This window comes from Coffea arabica, chromosome 3e (assembly GCF_036785885.1).
Source record: "Coffea arabica cultivar ET-39 chromosome 3e, Coffea Arabica ET-39 HiFi, whole genome shotgun sequence".
Taxonomy (NCBI): domain Eukaryota; kingdom Viridiplantae; phylum Streptophyta; class Magnoliopsida; order Gentianales; family Rubiaceae; genus Coffea; species Coffea arabica.
Genome location: NC_092315.1, coordinates 16569005 through 16596905, shown reverse-complemented (window position 1 = coordinate 16596905; position 27901 = coordinate 16569005). Strand labels below are relative to the sequence as shown.

The 27901-nt window shown below is 35.4% G+C and overlaps 1 long non-coding RNA gene and 1 pseudogene across 1 annotated transcript; one reads left to right on the top strand and one right to left on the bottom strand.

The window, feature by feature from the left end:
- Positions 1-8056: 8056 nt before the first annotated feature.
- LOC140038673 (uncharacterized) lies at positions 8057-10231 on the bottom strand. Its single transcript, XR_011842245.1, has 3 exons — positions 8963-10231; positions 8671-8745; positions 8057-8186 (listed from the first exon to the last, which is right to left on the bottom strand). It is a non-coding gene; the product is annotated as an uncharacterized lncRNA (long non-coding RNA).
- An 11878-nt stretch (positions 10232-22109) lies between these two features.
- On the top strand, positions 22110-24504 carry LOC113741562 (small ribosomal subunit protein uS13c-like; annotated as a pseudogene).
- Positions 24505-27901: the final 3397 nt, after the last annotated feature.

The window sequence follows — 27901 nt, the reverse complement described above, 5'->3', positions numbered from 1 at the left end:
TTGAAATATTTTCGGATGTCTGTTCGATACTCCTCTCATTTTGAAATTCAAATTCACATGGTGAGATATCGAGATTGTTGCCATCGAATTTTGAAACAGTGACACCCAAAGGGTCAGAGAATTTTATTCTTGGTCATCTGAAAAGAATGCGTAAGTAAGACAGTATATATAAAACTGTACATTTTATTGAATTTCAAGATAAAGATCAAACTTAATAGCATGTTACTTATTAAACAAGACGTGTCTTCAAAAGCCACTTGATTCAAAACTATTTATAAAACATAGTTAAACAAACAACACATGTATAAATGATTTTCATGGATTTAAACCAAAGATAACTCTCCAAGTTTATCCAAACTCCTTTTAAGAGGGAAGGATCTCACTAGTTCAGGATTTTCAAATTTCCTCATTGGGGAAAAATGCCTCAAAGGTGTCCTTGTTTTCGGGAAAGGGATTCGTAATTATGTTCGGTCCTTGTTCTCCCCTTTTCCTTAGTACTATATCTCATGCTTCGATCATATCCTAGATTTTATGTTTCAATGTCCAGCAATTATTGGTGGAATGCTCGGGAGCTCCAAAATGATAAGCGCAGACGACTTGAGGGCCATAGCCAGAGGGAAAACCCTTAGGATAGATCTTGGAAGGTATAACACCAATTTTTCCGGCAGCTTTGAGTTGTTCGTATAATTGATCGATGGGTCGGTCCAGGTTGGTGAAGGTTTGATATGGGGTTGGTTTTCGGATTGTACTGTTTAGAGGATAAGTTCAGTTGTTTGATTGAACCAGCCTTGAATTATAAGGAGGGCGAGGTCGAGTTTGAAGATTAGGTTGAAAAGTTGGGACGGGTAGTATAGGTGGGTTTGCATAATTTGTCCGAGGTCGAGGGTGATTGATAGTAGTATGGTAAACAGGATGTGGGTTTGGGTAATATGGGTAAGGGCATAAGTAGGTAGGTTGATTAGCAGGTAAGCGATCATGTTGAACACCGCTGCTGCTAGCAACCAGTTGGTCAATCATGCGCCTTTGTGCGGTTATCTCCATACTTAACTCATTGACTCATCTCCATACTTAACTCATTGACTTTGTTTATCTCCAGACTTAACTCATCAGTTGTTTGGTTGAACAGGCCTTGGATTATAAGGAGGGTGAGGTCGAGTTTGAAGATTGGGTTGAAAAGTTGGGATGGGTAGTATAGGTGGGTTTGCATAATTTGTCCGAGGTCGAGGGTGATTGATAGTAGTATGGTAAACAGGATGTGGGTTTGGGTAATATGGGTAAGGGTATAAGTAGGTAGGTTGATTAGCAGTTAAGCGATCATGTTGAACAACGCTGCTGCTAGCAACCAGTTGGTCAATCATGCGCTTTTGTGCAGTTATCTCCATACTTAACTCATTGACTCATCTCCATACTTAACTCATTGACTTTGTTTATCTCCATACTTAACTCATTGACTTTGTTTATCTCCACACTTAACTCATTGACTTTGTTTAACATTTCACTCAGTTGAACTCTAAGATTTGCAAGGTCGGCTATTCGTGTGGTTACAGGCCTATCGAATGATTCAGGATGTGTACTCATGTTTACACTATTTCTCGAAACTTGACTACGTGATCGTATAATGATGGGGCTTCTTTGTATAGCTATGTTTACAATTATCTGAAAATTTAGAAAAAAAAAAATCCTTTTTAGATTTCCCTCTTGATTCACTGCTAACAAAAGAAAGAAAAAGACAAGAGTTAGAAAAAAAATTAAAGTAATTTGGATACATGTCCTATTGGAGGAGCTCTTTTGCGCCAAGGGTAGGCCTAACATGAGAATGCAATCCTCTAGAATAGGCACTATACAATACCTGATGAATCCGATCCACTTATTCATATTCGAGTGAAAAATAATTTGAAAAAAATTGATCAAGTGGAGTGACAAGAGACATTTGTCTTAACAAAAATGAGGACAAAGTTCGGATGGATTGATTATTTTGATTAACACATAAAGTTATGCGTGAAAGAGCCTACTCTTGAAAGGATTGCAACGTCTTGACTAGGTTAATCAGTGAATCTTATATCGAAATCCTAAAAGAGAATAAACAAGTCAAATAGATCGGATGAAATTGATGATTTATTCAAAAATTCACTGGATCGCTCTAAAAATAGGTAAACTGGGCAAATGAATTGAATGAAATTGATGATTTATTCAAAATTGACTGGATTACCCTAAAAATGGGTAAACTGATCAAATGAATGAAATTGATCAAATAGATCGGATGAAGTGATGATTTATTCGAAATTGACTAAATTATCCTAAAAATGAATTGATCAAATAGATGAAATGGAGTTAATGATTTATTCAAAAATAACTAGATTGTCCTAAAAATGAATGAATTGATAAAATGGATTGGATGAAATTGATGAATAATATGGTCAAATGGATTGAATTAGATTGTCCTAAAAAATGAATAAGCGGTTCAAATGGAATTGATGGTTTATTCAAAATCGATTAAATTGTCTGCCCATTGGTAGTTTCAAAAAATCATTGTGATGCATTAGTCTATGAGTTTTCTAAAATCAAGATTTGGCCTCAACATATTTATTGTCTCAACAATGAGGAATGATTCGTGAATTTCTTCAACTTAATATCCTTTACGCAATGGATTTTTACCAGTTTTGATAAAATGACCAAAAGATGATTGTTAGATGCTCATATTCTAATGTGCAAAAGTTACTCTATTATCATTAAAAAAATCGGATCCTACCTTATCTCATGCACTACCTTTTGGATGGTACAAGAAATATAGACGTGCAAGTCTCAATGGATTACATATCTGAGACACAAAGTGGCTTATTTCTAACGTAGGATTCCCTATGCGACATTTTCTTCTAAGGCTTATGCATGATACCAATTTATAAAAGCAATTAAATATGTAATTTGAAATGAAACCATGACCTAAAGGGACGTTTTGTATGCCAAGATGGGCCCTAAAATGATGTGCAATAATTAACCTATAAATGCAATATATTAGAATTTAAACGTGCAACAATCTATCTAAGAGGGTAGGTTTTAAAGAGTATCATGCCAGATCTCTTATTTTCTAGCATTTGTGAATGTAAAATGAGAAAAAAGGAAATGTTAGTTCAACAAATAATCACATAATCATGTTGGGGCAATTTAGATGATACAAAAAGTAAAAGAAAAATAAGGAAAGAGGGGTGGAATCCCTCTTTTCGTGCCTAATGTTCTTAGTTCGGTATGGTAGACTTTATCCTAGGTGATTTCTAATATAGATGCATGAAGTTTGGCTCACTAATGCATCTAAACTCGATAAGGTTTTCAGGCTCCCAAACTTTCAGATCAAAGGCGAAAGAGTCATCAATTCCAATGCCTAAGTGTCGGTGATTCGAGTTATCCCTCGGATATTGTTACGAGCATGTCGTGCCACGGCCACATGTCTAAGTGGACTAATTCTAATCCTAAATAGGGAAGAGTGGTATGACAACCACTAAAAGTAAAAAAGAAATGAGGGGTTATAAAGTAAAACGTATGCACGTATGAAGTGTTCCTTTTGAAGGGAGGGATTAAATACCATCATATGCGGTTGAAGGTTCTAGGGTAGTTATACCCCCCTCCCCAAGATGCAAACGCGATATACAAACATAATTGAATAAAAGAAAATAAATACATTATTTATCACATACACGAATATTGAGACGATTTGTACGTGTGAAATGCAAGAAAAATCCTAAAAAGGAAAAAATACAACCTAAATCCTCTAAATATGATATATAAAAAGGTTAAAAGAAGAAAAGGATTAAATAAATCAAATGTTTGGACTCTCAAAGTCCCTAGTGGAGTCGCCAAGCTGTCGCGCCCCATTTAATGAAAAAAATAAATAATTTACGGGTTTATGAAAATGAGTTTTGATTGATTTTGAGTGAAAATAAATTTTTGATTTTTTTAGAGGATAAATAAAGAAAATGGACCTAAATGGGACTTAAAAGTGTGATGATTTTGGCCCCAAAATAGTAGTTTAAAAAGGGTTTTAAATGAAAAATTAGGAGTCGCCACTTGGTATTGAGTTAAGGTGTACCAAGTCATCTAAAATGAATTTTGAATAAAAAGTAGAGCAAAACCCTTTGGAAACGACTTCAAATTTTCGAAAATTAGAGAAAAGGGGTCGGAAGTCACGATTGAAGAAAGGAAAGGCAAGGATAAGATCTAAGACACCCTTTCAATCTAACCAAGGCTAGTTGCACGATTTAGTCAAAAAAAAATTTCTTAGTTTAACCTAAAAATTTATCACATTTGAAAGTTATCATATGAATGCAATCCTAGACCTAATGGTTATCGAAAGGATCGATATGTCTCTTCAAAACTTAATTGGTGCAAGTCGTATTAATTGCGATGTCCAAAAGTGACTCTTTGAAAAGGTCACAAAATTTGCAAAAATGAGACTCGAAGAAAAAAATAATAATATACAAATATACATGACCTAAGAGAATGCATCATAATCAATACGGGGAACTAATATTCATGACTCTGATTTTCCCTTCAATAGAGGGAATACGAGCGTGCTAAGGTTAGAGAGCCATACTCGTTCATATCCCATATTCTAGGGGTATTTCCTATCTAGTCAAACAAATGATCTACCCTAGTTCTAGTGTTCTTAAATGAAATGTAAGTCTAATGTTATGTCTCACACATAGGGATAAGGGATACATATATAGGAAAAATATGGGATAAGAGATATACATATAGGGGAAAATATCATGCAAAAATGGTAAAGATCCTAAAAATGGAAAAAATGCATGAAATGTAGTGATTTGTCACACAAACATGATCTAACGCGTGAACAATTCTTAAGGGTCTAGCGTTAGACTAGCCCAAGTCTATAAGTTCCCACTAGCATTGGACTAGCGAGAAAACGGGAAAAAAAGACCACAACTAGCGTTGGACTAGAGTGGTGACGTCATACATTTATTAGAACTAAACAAATCATATAAAACTAATAAAAGCAAGTAAACACATAAGCCACATAGAGCACATAGCACATAAACATAATATCTAGATGCAAGACCTTAACAAAGCGAGTAACACGTAAACACATAAGCATACAAAACACACAAAGCAAATAGAGCAAATAAAGACCTAACTATTACATTTGGGGGTCCTAACTACAATATAAAAGGAGAAGGAATAAAATAAATAATAAAATAAATACCTAACTATTATATATTTTATCTAAATACATGTCTTGAACCCTCTAACTATTACAATTCGACATTTAAATGTCCCTTAAATAATCAAACATTAAATTAAAATAAATATACTAAATCAAAACAATTACAGTGACTAAATAAATAAATGAAATAAAAAATTTAAAAAGGTATGTAATTAAGCACATAAAGTCACATAGGGGCACAAAGGGTCAAGTAAAAATCAAAATAAAGAATAGAGTGTACCTCCCTTGAATTGGTGACTTAATGAAATGAAATTTTCTTATTTATCCTCCAAAACAAAGAAAAATGTCAAAGCATCAATAATCACAAGAAAATGAAAATAAACATGAGATTGAATCAATCAAAGCATTCAAATAAAAGTAAAACAACCCATAGTCAATGAATTAAAACAAACAAGGGCTCAATTGAAAGAATTAAAGAAGTTTGAGGGATCAAATCATTATTATTACAAATATTAAGAGTCTAAATTAAAATAATATAAAATTAAAGGCTTAAGATGAAGCATACTAAAACCAAATACTAAACTTCACAAAATGAATGAAAACCCATTTGCTATAATTAAACAACAAAGTTACCCAAAATTTTACTAAAAATCCAAATCAAAACTATAAATCTATCAAAAATTATTAAACCTCCAAATTCATCCCCAAAATTCACTAAAAATCTATCCAAAAATCACATTAAGACATGCCAAAGGAAAATAGCATTTTAAAGGGGCAAAATTGATTTAATTTTTCGATTTTCTGGGCCATAGTGGAACAAGGGGAAACCTGAGGGGTTAGAATGCATTTTGTCTGAAATTTCATGCAACTGATTCGAAGAATTCATCTTCTTCTTCGCTGGTTTCTTGAATTCCCATAGCAGGTCATCCAGGGTCGTCATATCATAAACGGAAAGGAACCAAAACATTTATTTTAAGAGTACTAAAACCCATGTCAAAATCATTCTCACCCTCATAAAGAAAACCAAACATCAGATCGATTAACAGATTTTGGAACCAAAATGATAAAGGAAGAAAGAAAAAAAAAAACAAAGAAGAAACAGAGATGCTTAGCCATAAGAAACATGGTTCTAGTCAAATTATTTACACCCATTGTTCTCCCCTTTTTGCACCAAAAGCCAACAACACAGAAAAAACACCAGTTTCATGGCTCAGAACTCCCACCCAGGTTCGTGAATAGAAAATACAAGGAGGAAGGAAAACAGAAGAACGCGGCAACAAGCATAGCAACAACGGTTTTAATGCCTTTGCTGTAAACCCCATAATCTAGAAAAGATAGAAAGACTACCTTTAGCCTTTGTCACTTATAAGGTTGAACAATCACGAGAACTCCAAGGCGGGACGTACAAACGCAAATGGATGAAGAGAATTCTGCTATAGAGATGCCCAGCACTGGAAAAACCGCAACTTGGAGCTCAAATACGGCCACGTTGGAGGTGTTTTTAAGGAGTAATCACTGAACAAAAGTTGTTGCATGACGTCCAAAGAAGGTTCAGAAAAGGAATCATGCTCTAAGGGTTGGAGGTTAGGTCGGAATTTGACCGGAAATTGGGCTACCTCGCTAACCTGATCCCAGAAAAATTTCCTTTTTCCCTCGGTTTTCTCTCTTTTCCTTTGTTTCCTTTCTTGCTCCGCTGCCCTCCTACTCTTCCTCTGACTCTCCCCAGATCCTCTTTTCCTTTCTTCCTTTTGTTTCTCTCCTCTTTCTTTTGCTCTTCCTTTCTTCCTTCCCCTCTATCCGTAGCCTCCCTCAATCTCTCTTTTTTTCCTTCCTTGTTTTTTTTCTGTTCAGCCCGTCCCCTTCCTTTTTTCTTTTCCTTGCTTGCTTTCCTTCCTTTTCCCTTCTTTTTCTCTTTCTCTTCTTCCTCCACTACAAGAAATTTGGCTTGTTGCGACGCCAAGAATGTGCTGCAAAAAGTCCAAAAACCGCCGCAAAAAAGTATTTGCGACGCAAGTCTTTTGTGCCTCAAAAGTAGCCGTTACAAAAGAAAACGACACCTTATTTTAAATGTGTCGCAAGTATTTGCCGCACAATTAGCGACACATATTAGTGCCACAAAATATGCAAGCAGAACAAAAATTGCGCGGCAAATCATGCGACACAAAAATTGCATCACAAATAGTCTCCTTCAATAAACAGATGCACTGAAGTGATTTACACTTTTTGCATCTTTTTATGAATTATTTTCCATGCTTGTAGTACATTCCCCTTTCAAGTGTTAATTCAATTCACTATCTAAATGGAAACAATCATTGCAAATTTCCAAATTCATCATTATAACCTAATTCTAAAAGGTACAAGTAGTTCCTAATTCGCAAAAGTCATCACGTTTCAATATGGTTAGGCCACATTGAAACAATTTTCATAATAATTGCAACTTCCTTCCAGAAATGGCATGGCAAATGTAAACAATCCACTGAATTCGGCTCATGCAACTTCCTTTACTAGTGCCATATATATGTGGGCTGCGTCATCAAAACTCAATGAACTTGAGACAGCAAAAACCCGAAGAGTAGTGCAAACTGTCCTTATGGAGGAAATGGTGTTCAGATGCCATCTCCAAGTGTTCCTTGAGTACCTTACTACAACCGCAACTCAATCCTTCTCCTTTCCAGTCTCCAAAAGCATCATCATCTAACAATCCTCCACAGACTTCACTTGGTGGCTTACCGACCGGAACGCACATGAATTCTGCTAGTTCACCGAACATTGCAATGCAACAGCCAACATTTTCCAGTGACACAGATGCAAATGATTCCCAGAGTTCTGTTCAAAAAATGTCCACTGAAATTAAAGGAAAACGAAAAGAGAATAGATGCCTAGCTGAATTTCTTGCCTGCTGCTTCTACTACACCTCATCCGTTCTGCATTTGCCTACCCAGATATATATATATATATATATATTTGTGCTCCTTTTAGATGGCAAAACTCTACAACAATCTCTCATGGGTGACTGCAAGATAGAATGGTTATAATTAGTGTCGGTCCTGATAGAAGTTATGTAAATAACACAAACACCAAGCTAATAATGAGAGAAGGCGGGCCTACTATTATACCCGTAGAGGCAATCATGCTTAACAATTTTGTGTTACAATATTATCATACCATGTCATAGTGTGAAGCAAAAATTCTTGCTACCATAAGCAAGTGCATTTTTAAGTAGTTTGAATGCCTTGTAACCATTTTTAAGGATTAAATCAGGAATTACTTGGTCTAAAACTGCAATACTTGATTGCCATTTTCCACTTTCTTGAAATGATTATGCTCCAAAGTTGGGATTTCTCCTAAACTATTTGTGTGATCCCAGTCTCCAAGAACAGGGAGATTTGTTTACAAGCATTTATGACAGAATTACAAATAACACCTAATATCAGTAGCATGATAATCAGACAAATATATAAACCAGAGGATGGAGTGCACTTAAGCTTCAAATGTACCTTCTGCCAACGGCTGCTATCTGGTTGTTTCAAGACAACGACTGTATTGAGTTTCTCAGGCGATTTCATTTCCATCTGCAATATGGGCTGGACTCTTTAAAACGAGAGTAAACTCCTATTATCTCCCCTTAAGTCACATTAAATATTCTAAAGAATTACAAAAAATACATAAAAATAACCACAAAAGTCTATAAACTCCCGAGCACTAAGGGCATGTAATAAATTCTCTGATTTTACCATAAAATAAATGAATAAAGTGAAAAAAAATTGCAAAGGAATTGAGCTTAGTTACCTTGCTTTTGAACCAGAATAGCTAGCAAAATTGTTAGGTAAGTTCTCTCAAAGCTACAATTAGTTCACCGATGATCAAAATTACATGGAGAAGCACTGCAATTGGGAATCGATTTCAACTGCTGAGAATAAAAATGGAGGAGGTCTATTTTCCTCGTGTTAAAACCCAAGCTTCAGGCGTCAAAACCAATTAGCAATCAATCTGTCTATTCTTCTGGAATTCCTTTGTATCTCAAAGATGAAGGTGGTTGCCGCATATTCATTGGCCGTATTCGGAGGAAAATGGAGGAGGTGGAATTAGGTTTGACCATTTGAGAGAGAGAGAAAGAGAGAGAGAGAAAGCGAGATAAGTTCATTGGGAATTCGGAATCAGAATTTAGAATTTGGAAGAAAGAAGTGTGGGAGATTTGAAATTAGCAGAGAATGGAGACATTGGAAGTGAAAGCCGGTTTCCCCTTTTTTTTTAATACCTTTTTCTAGATTCATTAAAACTACGTCATTTTACCACAAAAATTATGCGCCTTTGTCAACTTTGCCACAAAATTTGAAATGTACAGTTTATTAGCTGCATTTTCTCCTTGTGCCGCAGCGAAAACGTCACAAAAGCCTACTTTCCTGTAGTGCTCTCATCCTCCTATTCTTTCTCCCGTTCCTCTCTTCCTCCCCTATCCCAGAAAACCCTCTTTTTTTGTTTTTTTTCCTTGCCTTTCTTTTGTTTCTTATTTCTTCCCTGTCAACTTGAAGCCTCTCCTTGGATTTTTCATTTGTTTCTCCTACTCTCCACTGTCTCTTCCTCCTCCCTTACTCTTCTTTCTTTTCTCTCTTTACCCCTGCCCGAAACCCTTCTATTTCTTTCTTTCTCTTTTCTTTGCTGTTTTTTTTCTCTTGCCCGTAACTCTCCCTTTCTTTGCTCTCTTTCTGTTGTTTTCTTTTTCCTTCCTAAATTTCCCCAAGCTCCTGGTTTTTTCCTCCGAAGCTTCCTTTCTAGTTTTCCTCATTTCTTCCCCCTATTGCCCGAGCTTCCTTCTTCCCTTTCCCATGCTTTTTTTTTTTGTTTTTCCCAGTTTCTCTCATTCTTTCCTCTCCCACTTTTCCTTCTTTGTTTTCCCAGTCGAAACCTTCCCTTGTTTCTGAAAACTCTCTCTTGATTTTTTCTCCCCTTGTTCCCGTAGCTGCTCCTTTTTTGTTCCTCAGCCCCGTAGCTTCCTTTTCCTTTCTTTTTTCCTCTTTATTTTAGCCCGTCGCTATTTCTTTTTTCTTGCTTGGTTTCTTTTCCCCCTTCCCGTAGCTTCCCTTGTTTTTTCTTTTCCCTTTTGTTTGTTTTTTTTTTTCAAATTTTTCCTAGGCTTCCAAGTGTCCTAGCCACCTATCCTTTAGATGATGTGCTGTCAAAGAAATAAAGAAACACTTGTCCATTGTCTCCCCCCACCTACCTAGTTTGCATGGCCTCCACTTGGCCCTGTTGCATGTGTGCCATATATTTTTTATTTTGTATTTTTTTCGAAACCAATTTTTGATAAATAAAATGCTAATCTGTAATTACCTTACAAAATGTCATTTTATTTTAAAAAAATTGAGTTTGAAAAAGATAAAAATGAATTTTTATTGAGAATTTTCTTCTTCTTCTTTTTTTTTTAGAAATTTAATAACAATAATAATAATAATAATGTTTTAAAAAGAATGATGAATCTAATTTTCTACTACCAATTTGATCAACTAAAATAAAGTAAAGTAAAATAAAATAAAACAAGAATAAATAAATAAATAAAAAATGAAGCAAAAATTTAACTAAACCAAATTAAAATTTTGGTGTCTATACTAATTATGTCAATTTACTTTGCTTGACCATTTTATCGTGTTGGGTTTGAATTTTATCCTACCAATCTCGACAGGCTTAGGTTGTATCCCACTGATCGTTTTTATCTTACTGGGTTTGGGTTATATCCCACCAATCTCAACAGGTTTGGGTTATATCCTACTGACGGTTTTATCGTGTTGGGTTTGGATTTTATCCCACCAACCTAGGCAGGCTTGGGTTGTATCCTACTAACCGTTTTATCATGTTGGGTCTGAGTTTTATCCCATCAACCTCGGCAGGTTTGGTTGTATCCCACTGATCATTTTATTTTGTTGGGTTTGGATTTTATCTCACCAATCTCGACAGGTTTGGGTTGTATCCCACTGACCTTTTTTTTATCTTGTTGGGTTTAGATTTTATCCTACCAACCTCAGCAGGTTTGAGTTGTATTCTACTGACCATTTTTATCTTGTTGGGTTTGGGTTTTATCCCACCAATCTCGGCAGGCTTCAGTTGTATCATACTGACTGTTTTTATCTTGTTAGGCTTGGGTTTTATCCAACCAACCTCGATAGGCTTGGTTTTTTTATCCCACTGACCTTTGTATGTTTGCTTGTTTTAGTTCACTGTAAAATAACTACAGGTAAGTATTTGGTGTGTTTTTAGTTTTGTATTTATTTATTCACTTTATGTGTTTTCAGTTTTGTATGTTTAATTTAATTTAATTTTTGATTATTTAAGAGGCATTTAAATGTCAAATTATAATAGTTAGGGGGTTCAAGATATGTATCTAGATAGAATATGTAATAGTTAGTTATTTATTTTATTTCTTCCCCCTTTAGATTGTAATTAGGACCCTAAATGTAATAGTTATGTTTTTATTTGTTTTATTTGCTTTATGTGTTTTGCATGCTTATGTACTTACATGTTACTCGCTTTTTTAAGTCTCGCATCTAGATATCATGCTTATGTGCTATGTGTTTTATGTGATATTATGTGTTTACTTGCTTTTATTTTGTCTTATATGATTTATTTGATTATAATGAATGTACGATGTCACCACATTAGTCCAACGCTAATTGTGGCCCTTTTCTCCGTTTTCTCGCTAGTCCAACGCTAGTAGAAACTCATAGACATGGGCTAGACCAACGCTAGACTCTTAGGGACTATCCACACGTTAGATCATATTTGTGTGACAATCACTACATTTTCATGCATATTTTCTACTTCTTAGGGTCTTTTATTATTTTTGTATGATATTTCCCTTATATGTATATCCCTTATCCTATATTCCCATATATGTATATCCCTTATCCCATATTTTTCTTATATATATATATATTCCTTATCCCATATTCTCCATATATATATTCCTTATCCCTATGTGTGAGACATGACATTAGACATGCATTTCATTTAAGGAAAGTTAGGAGTAGATTAGTGCATTTGTTTGATTAAATTAGGAAAATAACCTTTCAAATATGGGATATGGACGAGTATGGTTCTCTAACCTTAGCATACTCGTATTCCCTCTATTAAAGGGAAAATTAAAAGTCACGAATATTAGTTCCTCGCACCCGTTATGATGCATTCCCTTTGGTCATGTAAATTTATATATTATTATTTTTCTTCAAGTCTCATTTTTGCAAATTTCGTGACCTCTTCAAAGAGTCACTTTTGGACATCACAATTAATGTGACTTGCATCAATCAAGATTTGAAAAGACATATTGATCCTTCCGATAACCATTAGGTCTAGGATTGCATTCATATAAGTGACATCCAAATGTGATAGGTTTTTAGGTTAAACTAAGAAAAATTTCTGACTAAATCACACAACTAGCCTTGGCTAGATTGAAAGAGTGCCTTGAATTTTATCCTTGCCTTCCCTTTCTTCAATTGTGACTCACGAACTTTTTTCTCTGATTTTTGAGGATTTGGAGTCGTTTAAAAAGGGTTTTCTCTATTTTTTTATTTTAAAATTTTTAGGTAACTTGGTACACCTTAACTCAATACCAAGTGGCAACTCCTATTATTCATTAAAAACTCCTTTTAAACTATTATTTTGCACCAAATCATCGCACTTTTAAACCTCATTTTATGCCCTTTTTCCTTTATTTATTCTCTACAAATCAAAAACTCATTTTCAATCAAAATAAATCAATATTCATTTTTCTAAACCTGTAAATTTTATTTTTTTCAATAAAAATGGGACGCGACACCTGTATGAGTTCACAATAGTTTGCACAAGTATAAAGCTACCTGGTGTCATTGAGGAGCAAATCAAGATGGGGGCATTCCATTTTTCATTGAAAGGGGCTGCCAAGGATTGGCTATACTACATGCCAGCAGGGAGTATCACAACATGGACAAACATGAAAAGAAAGTTCTTGAAAAAATATTTCCCTGCATCTCGGACTGCCAGCTTACAAAAAAAGATCTGTGGAATTAAGCAGAATTCCGAGGAGTCCCTCTATGAATATTGGAAGAGATTCAAAAAGTTATGCACCAGCTGTCCCTAACATCAAATTAGCAAAAACAACTCCTCATCCAGTACTTCTATGAAGACCTGCTCTACAGAGGTAGGAGTACCATCGACGTTGCAAGTGGAGGTGCTTTAGTGAATAAAACCCCTCGAGAACCTTGGGAGTTAATTGAGGGGATGGCTGAAAACTACCAGTAGCTCGGCACAAGAGAGGATACTCTAACTCATCGCGTAAATGAGGTAAGTATTTCATGGGTGCAAGTGCAGTTGGCAGAGTTGACTTCTATGGTTCGCCAAATGACAATGGAAAATATGCAACATATCAAGACGTGGAATCTGCAAGGATGTTAGTCACCCAACTGATGGGTATCCAATGCTATGAAATGATAGCACGGAACAAGTAAATATAGTTGGATACGCGCTCGCGCCCTGTAGACAGTATGATCCTTACTCTAATACGAATAATTTGAGTTGGAAGGACCGTCCAAATTTTAGTTATGGAGGAAATAGGTAGAATTCGGTCCCTAATAGATAACAAGGGTTTGAGCCACAACACCCATCAAGACCTCAATCCTCTTCATCCAAGACAAATACATCTCTTGAGGATATGGTGAACACATTGGTTGCTAACACCGCACAACTTCAACAAAATACCTTGTAGTTTCAGTAGAGGATGGATGCAAGTATACAAGATCTAAGAAATTGGGTGAATTAGCTGACCTCTACGATAAACCGTCCAGAGTTTCAAGGACGAGAGAGACTACCTTCTCAACCTGAGATGAATCCAAAGAATGTAAGCGCCATGATCCTCAGAACTAGGAAGAAAATTGAAGGGCCAAAACATGTAGTTTCGAAGAACAAGAGCAATGATCAAATTGAAAAGGAGTTGGAGGAAGAAGCAAGAAATGAGACAACTCCTGAGGTAAATCTGAACCCTTCAATTAAAGTTAATACTAACCCATCACCTTTTCTAGCAGGTTGGAGAAGGTAAAAAGGCATGACAAGGAGAAAGAGATCCTAGAGGTATTCAGGAAGGTGGAGATAAACATCCCTCTGTTAGATGCAATTAAGCAGGTGCCTGGGTATGCCAAATTTTTAAGGATTTACGTGTCAATCGGAAGAAATTGAGAGGCGATGAAAGAATTGTAGTGGGGGAAAATGCTTCAGCAATGTTGCAAAAGAAACTACCACCAATGTGTGGAAATCTACATATATTTTCTATCCCTTGTCGTATAGGAAACACTAGGATTAGGAAGGCTATGCTAGAGTTAGCAGTTTCAATTAATATATATCGAAGAGTATTTATACCTTCTTAAATCTAGGACCCTTAAAGAAAACAAATATTATAATTCAATTAGCTGATCGTACCAATGCATAGCACAATGGATTAGTTGAAGATGTCTTGGTCCAAATTAATGAATTGGTGTTTTCTACTAACTTTTCTGTGCTTGACATGAATGATGAACGTTCGCTAAATTCATCATCAGTTATACTAGGAAGACCTTTTTTTGAGCAAAGTTGGGACAAAAATAAATGTTAAGTAGGGCACACTTACAATGGAATTTGATGAGAAGGTGGTCCATTTCAATATATTTGAAGTTATGAAATATCCATCTGACTCTCATTCTGTCTTTGTTATGAGTGTGATTGACCTTGTAGTACAGGAAATTTTTGAGATTGATAGCAGAAATGAGTTAGAAGTTGTTCTCACTAAACATCTCAAGTTGGGGGCAACTTATGATGTGGAACTAGGAGCAGAGTTAGAATGCATGGTTGAAACACTGCAGTCATTAGCTTCTACTAAGACAAGATATGAACTTGCAACTATTTTCACACCAGAGTCTCATCAAAAGTTGTTAACTTCTGTGGTACAGGCACCTAAAGTGGAACTAAAGTCTCTACCGAAGCACTTGAAGTATGCATATCTAGAAGGTAAAAAGACACTCTCGATCATTATTTCTGCAAAATTAGACCCTAGTCAGGAGGAGAGATTGATTCGCATCCTAAAAGATCACAAAAAGGCAATAAGATGGACAATAGCTGACATCAAAGGTATAGACCTCTCTTTTTGCATGCATAGAATATGGCTTGAAGATGACGTAAAGCATGTAAGACAAGCGTAAAGGAGGCTAAATCTTCTCATGATAAAAGTTGTAAAAAAGGAAATACTCAAGTTGTTGGATGTGGAAATGATTTATGTCGTCTCTAATAGTCCATGGATAAGTCCAGTGCATTTCATTCAAAAGAAGGTCGGAATCATGGTAGAAGCTAATCACAATGGGGAGCTGGTTCTTGTTCACAAACCAATGGGATGACGGCAATGCATCGACTATCGAAAGCTAAATGCCATCACCAAAAAGGACCACTATCCTTTGCCTTTTATTGATCAAATGGTTGAAAAATAGCTTGTCATGCTTACTACTACTTTTTGGATGATTTTTCAGAATACTTTTAGATTGCAAAAACCACTGGAAGACCAGGAAAGACTACTTTCACGTGCCCATTAGGTACCTTCGCTATAGAAAAATGCCATTTGAGTTATGTAACGCTCCTGCAACTTTTCAAAGGTGTATGGTAAGTATTTTCTCTCAACATGCTGAGAAAATAATAGAGGTCTTTATGGATGATTTTAGTATCGATGGAGATAGTTTCGACGAATACCTTGAGAATTTGACTCTTATTCTTAAAATATGTATTGAAACTAATCTCATACTAATTGAAAAAAGTGTCACTTTATGGTTAAGTGCGGGATAATTCTAGGCTATGTAGTGCCATCTAAAGGCATTGAAGTCAATAAGGCAAATATAGATGCAAAAATAGATCCCATATCTTCCTTATCATACCCTACTAGGCCAAAAAGTGGCTCCTCGCTTGGCCTGTGGATACTGTGAGAAGACAAATCACACTGAAGATGATTGCTAGAGGAAGGAGCGAAAGTGCTTAGTTTGTGGGAGTACTGCTATTAAATTAACAACTGCTCGAAGAAGCAGCAACGAGGGAATAATGCTCAACATGGGGATAAAACTAACCCTAGACAAGCTAATGAAATAGGGAACAGACCAAGAGTACTAGCGTGGGTATACACCATAGACAAGCAATCAGCTCTGGAGTCATCTGAGGCAATGGATGATAAAAATTTTGAGGACGAAATTTTCTTAAAAGGGAGAGAGTGTGAGGACCCGAAAATTATTTTTAAATTTTCTTCTATTTTTTAAAATTCTATTTATATTTTCTTTTATTTTACTTTACTTGCTTATTTGCTAGCCTTAATTTGATAGTGATTTTAAAGGTTAAGTTAACATTTTTCTCTTTTTTTTTTTATATTTTAGTGCATGTTAAGTTTTGTAGAGTATTAAGTTAGTTTGACTAACTAGTGAGATATGTGCGTTAAATTTGGTGGACGAGAACAAGTGTGGTACTATAGGAATTATGTGATTAGAAATATTAAGAGTATATTAGAGAAACCATAGTTATCTTGGAAATTAGAGACAAACAAGAGACAAAGAGATAGGCTTGAACCAAGCCTTGTCATGTGTCAATAATCTAAGCCCTCTTTGACCAAACTAAGCCTTGCCTTTATCTCTTATTTTCACAACTAAAAGCCTTCACTTTCCTCCCCTTCTTGGCCGAAATTTATGAGAGAAAAGAGAGAGAAAATTCTCAATTTTTCAACTTGATTTCTTGCTTGATTCCTGAGAAATCAATGTGAAACTCGAATCCACTTCGATCAATCTTGGGGAAAGCTTGCAGGTGAGCTTGGTGGAGCTTTTGGGAGGAAGAAAGTTCTTATCTTGCAACTTATTTTGGGGGTTTTGATGTATTAAGAACATCTTTTTTTCCTTCTTATTTTGTCATTTAAGCAACACATGACTTGATTATGATGGATTTTATGAAAGATTTCACGGTTTTACTTAGTAGGCTGTAATTTTCAGTTTTGAAATGTATTGGAACACCTTGATATGAATGGATTAGCTTGGATATGAGGTTGGATGAACTTTTTAGCCTTGAGATGAGGTTTTCTAGCTTCTATATTCGAATTTCCAGCTTTAGTTACAATTTCCAGCCTTGAGTTGAAAATTTTCAGTTTTGGTGTAAGTGATTTGGAGCTTATTATATATGTTCAAAGTTGATAGTTTTGTGGCTTAGTGTATGCACCATTTGTCTCCTACAATATGTGGCCTTGAATGAGGTTTATTTACTATGAAACTAAGACTTGAATTGGATGTTTAACTTGAAGAAAAATGGAGACATATTGCTGAATTTTCTCCTTGTTGGTCAAGTGAGGATTAAGGGGTGAATTTAGGGCATTTTATCTTCCTCTTGTATATGTATTTCTCAAAACACTTATTACAATCTTTTTCTTTGCATGTGTGTTAGTTTTGAACCAAAACAAAGAGGTTTAAGGAGGGAAAAAACTTAGTTTTCCAAACTAATAGCATGCTAGAAAATTTTTGCAGGAAGTCATGTGCAGCTTTGAAAAATTGATTATAACTTCGTATAAGAAAGTCAGAATTGAGTTTTGTTTATTGCGTTTGAAACTAGACTCATAGTACTTTCAACGACATAAAATTCAGGGTTTGATTCAAGTCTTACAAATACCAGCAAATCTGTAAAATTTCTTGAAAACCATCAATGTTCTGCTTTTGTACATGAGATAGCAGTGAGTTTGAACTGATATTTGACTAACATATGAGTTGAATTTTATGAAAATGTCTTCTAGTGCTTCGTATCTATTTTCTAATGGTATAAGTTTTATGATTTTCTGACCTACGGAACTCAAGTTATGTTTTTCAAAGATTGTCACCAAAGTTGAAATTTTTGTCAAATGAATTAAGAGGGATTTGGAAAACTTTGGCAAAACTTTTCTAGGTCCTAAACCTTAATTTGGTGTGATCTTGGACGCTTAAATTGCTTTTCTCACTTTTAGAATACTTGTGTTGGATTTTATCTTAAAGTCTTGAATTCAAAGTGAGAAGTATATGGAATACCTTGGAATACTAGACGTGTATGTTTTGGCTAGTTGAATCCACTAAGTTTAAATCTATTGTGATTGTGAATCTTGCCTCAGGGTTTGGTAACGATCAAGGTTATCATCCAGAGAGTTGACATTTAATCTACTGATATCGATGAGTGTTCCTTGCATGCTGTTCTTCCAATGACTATGTGGAATGTTATGAATGTTTGCTTGACTGTTAAACGCTTTTCAATGAATGTGAATGTTTGCTTGACTACTGATATCGGTGAGTGTTGTGAATGTTTGCTTGACTGTTAGGCGAGGGTGTACTTTATCGTACTCGACATAAGTGAATGTGAATTTTCAATGATCAAATGATTGAATATTACTTGTGCATGAATGTAGACCTTTTGCTGAACTGGGCTCTTGCCCTTCGTCTCTAGCCTATTCGAGCCAGAAGCGGACTCAGTCGGGTAGATTGGTGACCGTGAGCCACTGTTTTGGTATACTCGAATATGACCACGAAGTCTGGTGGAGTACTGGCCAGTGAATAAAATAACTGACTGAATGAAATGATCACTGAAGGAGTTTTTATTTTCAATTCATGTTTCAGAGGTATAAGGGAGAAATGGTCGGAGATGAATGATTGAATGAATGAATGGTTCCAAGTGAGCACGTATCCTTCCAATGATTGAATATTTGTTTCTTGAATGATTGTTTATTACTGTACAAAGTGTGTAAAATGTTAAATGTAATACTTTCATATTTTATCTACCTAATTGCTCGTTTTGGAACCTCATTGGGGTTTTAGCTCATTTTTTTAGTTTTGTTTTCCTTATAGGAATGGAGGCTAGAGCAAGTAAGCGTGAAATAATATATATAATCTTCGTATACTTGTACTTTTGTATATGAAATGTATTTTGGAATCTTTGGTAATGAAATCCTATTTTTCACTTTTAGGGTGTAAATTAAGTTGAAATTCTTAAATGAATGGAACATTTATGTAAATCTGGAGGTGTGAAAGGCTATTTCAAGAATGTAAGTAAATGAGTCATGGCAAAAGTTGGACAGGAGGTCCGCCAAACCCTTGGGTACGCCATAGGGGGATGTGGGGTCGTCACAAATTTAGTTCCCATACTTTTTTTCTTGACTAATTAGATACCTTAACTTAAGATGCAAATCCAATTGAGGCCCTTCATGGTGGCACCACCAACAAAAGTTGAGTTTAATTCAAATTGACCAAATAGAGGGGGTACTTTCGAAACATCACTTATGGGACTGTAATAAAGTCAAGCAAAATCACTTTTTACATGAGATAAAACTCTAAGAAAATACCAAAACTGAAAGCAACTTATGTAGAACAAAGCTAGGGTTTTAATCTGAGAGATATTTGGGCAAAATTTAGGCAATTGATGACGGATAAGAAAGAGGAGGGCAATGGGACTGCAACGACAGACAAAATGGGGTGTGAATCGAGCATCAAAGGTAATTTTGATGAAAGGCAATTGAACAAAACTAGTAAGTTCAAATATTTAGAAATCATTTTTTCTTGATATGTTAAATTTTTAAATGATACGTGGAGTTGGTTTATTTGCTTACAATTGTGTTAAATAAACTACATTACTCGGATGGATCATCTGATGAGAAACTAGAAAAGGTTTTGTTTTATTTGATTTTTTTAGGAAAAAGAGGGTTCATGTGATCACTAAGGATCTGCTAAACTATTTAATGATATGTGGGGTTGGATTGTCTAGCTTGCAATTGTGTTTATTATACTGCATTACTCATATGGGATCAATTGATTTTTTTATGTTTTTCCTTGAAAGCAGATAGTTCATGTGGTCCCTAAGGCTTAAATTAATTTGAGTTAATTTGAAAGGTTGCTTTCATGTTCATGAAAAGGCAAATATGAGCATGTGTTGCTAAAGGTTTAACATATGTTTTTCTTTTGTCATTTTTTTGCAAATTATGACAGGTGAACACTTGGATGCATTTATATGGCCATTTACTATGGCAGGGCTTATGTGGAAGAAACAGAACAAAAATTCGTAGGGGATAGCATGGAGCTTTTTGAGGGGTTATTGCCATGAGACTAAACTTGAAAATTATAAAGATTTACCGTGCATATTTTGAGTGTCCTAAAGATTCTAGATACATGTATAGAATCCCTACAATAGATGGCAAGTTCAGACTTAGGGAAGTACATGTTGGGAAGGATGTTTGGGATATGGCTTCTATAGGTAAACATAGTGATAAAGTTGAACTTTATGTAGTCCATGAGTTTCATATCAGATTTTTGAATGCTAGTATGGGCTACACAATTGCTAAAATTGAAGACTTGTTGATGAAAGTAGATGAAGATGATGCTAGTAAGGGCTGCTCAACTGCTAAGAAAGCATATGAAGACTTGTTTCATATAGACATGACATTTGATGACTTCTTTTGGAATGATGAACTCCTAGTTCATGTAACAGTTGAAGAAGTTGATGAGGGTAAAAAGAAAAGGGCAAAACGAGAGGTAGTCAAACTGTAGAAGATGATGATGAGGCTGTGATAGTGATGATGGTTGCGAAAGATTTCATGACAGTGATTATAACTTCAGTAGAAGATGATGATGAGGCTGTGATAGTGATGATGGTTGCGAAAGATTTCATGACAGTGATTATAACTTCAGCAAAGATGATGATGACATGATATACAAGAACTATACATCAAATGTTGATATGTCACTTGAAGATCAGATTGGCAATGTAGAGGCTGGTATTTAGGGAAAAGTTTCAAGAACAATTGCTAAATAGAAGAGGAAAAAAGCACACACATCTAAGTAAGAAAATGCATAAGTAAAAGACACTTTTGTTATTGATTTCAACATTTATGATGGAAAGCAGATTTTTCTCTAAGAAGAACTAGACTCAATGAGCACAGAGGAGTTAAACAGCCACTATGGGTCCTTGAATGAAGTTAGTGCACCAAAGGAGCCAAAATATGTTCTGTTTAGACTAGAAATTGGCATGAAGGACCCAAAATTTTTTATTGGGCTGCTGTTTGACACAAAGACATTATTCAAGCAAGCAGCTGACTTCTATGAGGTGATGTGGGGCAAGGACCATGGTCAGAAAAAAAATGATGGCAAAAAAATAAGTGCAAAATGCAAGAATGTCAAGTGCAAATGGTTTGCTTATGCTACTAATGAACCAAATAGTGATGCCTTTGTCATATGAATCATAAGGCTAGAACATCAATGTGGAAGGGCATTCTACCATAAGCTAGCAAACTTAGGATTCCTAAATGTACATTACAAGAAGTTCTTGCAATTGAATGAGAAGATTTCAGTTAGAGAGTTTAAGGAAAAGCGCATTAAGAATTGAATGTGCATATTACAAAAGATCATGTTCACAAAACATTTGCAAAGGCTAAGGTATTGATCCAAGTAAACTAGAAGAAATAGTACAAAAAATATAGGACTATTGTGAGGAACTCCTGCGATCAAATCCAAGTTCTACTCGAGACAGAAACTGATGAGCTTAGTGGAAAGGAGAGATGAAGGTTGATTTGAACCTAGATTACTTGAAACACTAGCTGAGCTTGATGTTGCTTTGGCCCAATTTCTCCTTAGATGCATTTGCAATGATTCTATACACAATTTTGAGAATTTGAGGAGACATTCCTTTTTTCCAATGAACCCTAGCTCTCCAATTGAGAAAATCTGCAAATTAAGCTCCTCAATTTGAATTTGTTGTTTTAACGCACAATTTACTTGGCTTTATTACACCCGCATAAGTGATGTCTCAAAAATACCTCTATAAATTTGGTCAATTTGACAACCGCTTGATTTTGCTTGTGGCCTTGCGGTGGAGCGCCTCAATTGGGACCTGCATCTTAAGTTTAGGTATCTAATCGGTCAACACTAAAATATAGAGACTAAATTGACACAAGTAAGATAATTTGGGAGCCAAATTGGTCCCTATCTCTTAGTCCCCTTCCTGCCGGGAGACGGGGAGAGGATAAGAAAGTTTCATAAACGTGAAACTTCCTCTCTTTTTTCCACCCAGCCTCTTGAAGCCACAAATCAATAGCAAATTGAAATACAAAACAAAAAATCATGGCACAATCACTAGCCGTACCTGTACTACCTTCATTTTCCTCATCTGCAACACTACCTCTTCAAAACGCACCTCCAGTTCCTTCTCTTTGCCCGCCTCATCAGTTCCCCCAAAGGTAGATTTCTTCGATTATCGTTTTTTTTTTCCTCTTTTGTCATATTTTAGTTGACGGGTGCTAGATTGGTGGGTTGAGTATAAGTTGTGCTCGTGTGGGAGGAGTGGAGATACCAAACAGCAAAAGGTGGAGTTTTCTTTGCAGTATATTCATGGAATTGGGCGTACAACGGCTAAGCAGATACTGGTGGACCTTGGAATGGACAACAAATTCACAAAGGACTTGTCTGAAGAAGAACTCACCTCTCTCCGTGAAGAAGTCACCCAGTACATGATTGAAGGAGATCTTGTATGTTTTTCTTTTCCTTTTCAATTAATGCCTGAAGGAACATTTTTTTTTTCTTGTTATCTGTTGAGGGTAGTATTTTTCTCTTTTCTGTTTTCTTTTATTTTTGGAGGGGTTTTAGGGGTCCAGTTAAAAGGGTTCTAGCTAGTTTGCTGGCTTAATTGTGGCTTCATAAGCTGTTGTTTGAATTGGAACTGTATTGCATTAAACCCTTAAAGAAATTCCATAGAATGCAATTCCTTAGCAAATGGATTTGGAAATTTTTACACTGGAGCTTTAAATTTGTTTTATGAAGTAAAGGCGTGATTTATTTATTCTTGCTATGGTTATCTAGAATGCAACTTGTTGCATGATGGGCTCGTTTGCTTGTTTATTTTTATGGGATGGCACATCTTTTTTGAAATTTTTTTAGTGTAAGTGGGAGATCTCGAATCCGGAATCTCTCACTTATGCCATCGTACCACTCAGCCCATCCCTTTCCCAAATGACACATCTTATCAATTCATTAGGTTTTTAAATGGGCTTATGTTGTAGTTATTATTGACATGTTCAGTTTGATGTATAAAGCTGGATCTTGAGAATTAATTTCAATGTCAAATTAATGTACCCCAAATCAGATGCAGGGTATGCATAGTATGTCAATGCTATTGCAAGCACTAGGTAATGTACTTGGAAAGGTTGAATTGGCAAAATGAAGCGAAGAAAGCTATTTTTCCTGGTGCTAATAGGTTGTGATATACATGTTAAAAATGAAATTTCAGGGTTGTCAGGCAATCTCTCTGTTCTGTATTTAAGGGAATACAGGACAAGGGAAAAGGAAATAAAACACTCCCATCTTGAGTGGTCAACATTAATACAAGGAGACTCACTGGTTTACAAGCCAAATGTAAAATAGTGGACAAGCGAAAAATGTAAAATAGTTTATCTGCATAACATGTCTCATCCTCGTTTATGTTCCTTGTTTTTTTTTCGTTAGTATGGCTATAGCATTATTCATGTTATTAAATAGGACCAATAAGAGCTGAATTTGAATGCAAGTACAATTTGTTTCGACTATGTGCATAACATGACTAGAGCTTTTTACATTTTTCTGTGCCAATGCTGCCTGATTATCTGGGTAAAATTTGTGGAGGAGGTCTACTGCACTTGCAATTAGGAGGCTAAAGGAGATCCAATGTTACCGAGGTGTGAGGCGGCATATTCAGGGATTGCCCTGTAGAGGGCAACGTACAAAGAACAACTGCCGGACCCTGAAGGGCAAGAAGGTTACTGTTGCTGGAAAGAAGAAGGCACCTCGCTAAATTGGTTTGTTTTCTAAAGTACAGCAAATGGAAAACTGTTAATTTCCATATTTGTTGTAACATCCTGAATTAAGCTAACTGCTTGGTTAATTATTTTTTATATCAAATAGTCTTTATTATTACACTTCTGCTTCTTCTTCTTCTTCTTCTTTGTGGAGATAAGAAAATGATGGCAAAACATACATATTTTGTAGGATTTGATTTGGCCATTCCAAGTTGTCTAGCGACCAATGCTGTTCCAACAATCCTTCAGGCTGTGCCAGGTTCTTTATGCCTTTAATTGGTGTCATTGTAGAGGTATTCATTGCGATAGATTAGCATCCTAGTCCATTTAGCTACTTGAAAGTTAGTAAAAGGGATTTTGTGAGGGGGCAAGAACGCTGTTGTCTAATTGCATTTAGTACGTTTAAGACTGTTGCGTTGCAACTCTGAATTTGCTTTGGCTCATCCAACAGCACCAAATGCTCATAATAAACTTCAGTTAGAGACTATCAAATGGCCTACTTTCTGTGTCCGCCACAAATTGGGCATTTCCATATCCAAAAATGAGTTTGTATTATTGGATTTTTTTCTCTCTTATACCGTACTATCGAATTGTGCAGAACTCTCACATATTATTCTCTGATATATACATATTCCATTTCAATAGCATCAGTTTTTTTTTTTTATTTCAATATCATCAGTCTCAGAACTTGCTTAAACTGTACCTGTTTTGCTGTTGTGTGTACTCATACCAGATCAAAAGTAGTAGTTACAAGTCTGATTATACGGCCAATCCAAGTTGTCTAGTGACCTGTTTAGCATAGTTACAACAGTAGTTATGATAAAAGGTGGAAATTGTTTCTTTTTCAATTAACTGTAACTATCTGTAACTAATGAAAATTTGAAATACTTAAAGTCCAAATGACCACAAACTATCTTTTTCAATCACTTCGTTTCGTTTCCTCCTTTCGGAACCACAAACGCCAGACTGATGATCAAAACCGATCGCGAGAATTCTGACATAGACCTCACTCTCAAGTCTCAACCAATCAAAAGCATCTTCCATTGTTCTTTGACTTCGAGCGGTCAAAATATCTTATTGAAGTGTTGCTGCTCAAACCTCAAAAGATCTTCAACACATCCTATAAATAATTAGAGTACACACAGAATCATCCTCTGCAGAATGAACTAATACGCTCCTAACTAACTCTTAGCATTCAAAACCGTAAAAGCAAAGAAGAAATAGCGAAGGAACGGATTATCATTTAGGGGCAGTTTTTGAAGATTATCCTAGGAAGAGCTTCACAAAGATACTACTCTCCACAAACTTAGAATAGTAGCATATATCGAAATAAGTAAGTCAATGGGTCCGATCTTATTTAGATTCAATTTAAACCCAATATACTTAAGGCTTGAGATTTAATTTCTCAAATTCAAACCTAAACTTCATAAGAGATTTATAGGTCTCGATAGGATTTGATTTTCTATTATCCATACGCAAATTCAAATCAGATCCTGTCAAAACTCATGTATGTATGTGTGTGCGCGGGCGCGCTTGCATGCACATATGATAACCTATATTATATGGCCATTGGATTTAATACAATAACACTTCATGACTGTTTATTTTATTAATTTAAAAACAAAAATTGGCTGGTTTTTATGTTATTTTTTAACACTATATATTTTTAAGACATTTTTACTTTAGTTCTTCACTGTATGTTCAAAAAAAATACCTAAGGAAATCCATCAAATATCCAAATCCATGAGAGTTTGGGTTTGGATTAACTTTTTTAAAGGATCTCGATCTAGATGTGGGCCTAATTAAATTTAATGGATTTAAATTTAGATCAAAAGAATCCAATCCAAATCTTACTCATTGACATGCCTATATCGAAAGCTACAATCTGTAATCTCTCATATACTTTTACCTTGCAGATGCTACTTAAAAGAAAAGCTGACAGAAATATTCAAATAGCTTAATCAACATACGTAGATCAGTTTTACAGTAGATTTTGTCACTTGCACATTTTTTCTGAGAATAGGGTTAAAATGCATGCCATGTATATGATAAAACCCCACGAAATCTAACAATTTATTATGTGGTCAAAATTCAGAAAATGACTACACAGAAAATAAATCCAATATACTCTTTCCTAACAAGGGGAGGAATGGGATATTAGAAGCAGAGAAGGGGAAGGAGGATTTGAGCTAGGTCCTCTAATCCCAAGAATTTCAATCTTAACTACTAGATCAAAACCTTCTCAACAAAAGTCGAATGTATATTGTTGGATAAATGCTTAGACATACCATTTATCTGCTAGCACTTGTAATAGCTTTAAAAAGTGGATCAGAATTCTTATAGCAAATGTCTCGAGTCACTTCTAAATTATGACCACCTTTTCTCATATAAGAGCATCCTTTCAATCAACAAATAAAGTCCACTCCTAAGACGATATCTAAAGACAGCAATCATGAAATGTATATTTCCCTCCACATAGCTTGAGAAAACACCTAAAATTTATTCTGCTGAGAGAGAGAGAGAGAGAGAGAGAGGAGGAGGAGGAAATACGAGAAGTTGTCTGATGGAATTTTACCATGAACTACATCAATACATTCTTATGATACACTCAATTCCTAACTTTACAGTCAAGGAGAGAAAAACTAAACCCATCAACTAACCAAGGCTATCTCCTAAACAGAAAAACCACAGAAAATTTATACAAGAAAGAACAAAAGCAAAACCAATAGACTAAATGCAACATCTATGTCACCCAAAAAACCAATTAAATCCGACATCTCCTTGTACAATTCACAAAAATTATGTCAGTTTTTCTTTCACACCTTTGATATCCTTGGGAAACAACTATACTGCCTGCAATATGCTGCTACATGACAAGGTCTTTCGAAACTTTAGGAAGTAACACCATCCATGCAGCAAGAATAAGGTGCCGCTTGGTTCACGTTGACGAATCGAAATTGTAATTGGAATCATATACAAAAAATTAGTATGGGTTTTGATTGGGTTGTAGTCAAGGTATCAATACAATAACAAGCGCTTGGTAGATATTTGTCAGGAATGGATATTACATTAAAATTTGAATATTTTATCATTTTTAAATTTCTTTTTCTTCTCTCCTTTTTGTTCTTAATCCAATTGCAGAACATCCTTCTTAACCGAATTGCAGAACTTCATAGTGACCATTAATGGATCAACTGGTATTTTTCTTGGACTTCAAGATCACAAAATCTGTTTTCGGAAACCCCACTTGTAACTTGAAGATCATTAGATCTAGTTTCTAAACAACTTAAAAAAAAAAAAGAAAGAAAGAAAGAGAGAGTGGGGTTTTTGCAGCCGCTCACTCCACCACTTTAACTCCTCCTCCATTGCAGCCATACAACTCCCAAAAAAAAAAAAGAACAACTGTTATATGGAGATTCTAACTAGAAAAGAGAACAATTTTGTCTTAATTTGAAAAACCAATCAAGATGAGATTCTTTGGCCGACAAAAATTACTCTCACATTTCAAGAGCCGTCGTCAGCTGTGGAAGATTGGAAAAAAAGGGACCTGCTACACCGGTAAGAGAGAAATTAGAAGATTGGAATAAGTGGGATAGAGGAAAGGGAAAGGCCGGTCTGATATGGGGAAGGAAGCAAATAGGAGAATATGATGGAAATAGAAGAGAGATGGTGAAGCAATAAGTGACATGAAATGAAAAAAATTATTACTATTTATTAGCTTTGGAATCAAACGTGGGATTTCACAAAACCTCCCAACTTGGTCAGGAATGGGAGAAATCCGGTTTTTTTAGAAATGATTCCAAAAATTGCATTCCGATAGATTTAACCCAAGCAATAAATAAGGGGTTTATTCTATTATGTGATTTCCAAATCCTTTAACCAAGCGGCCCCTAAGA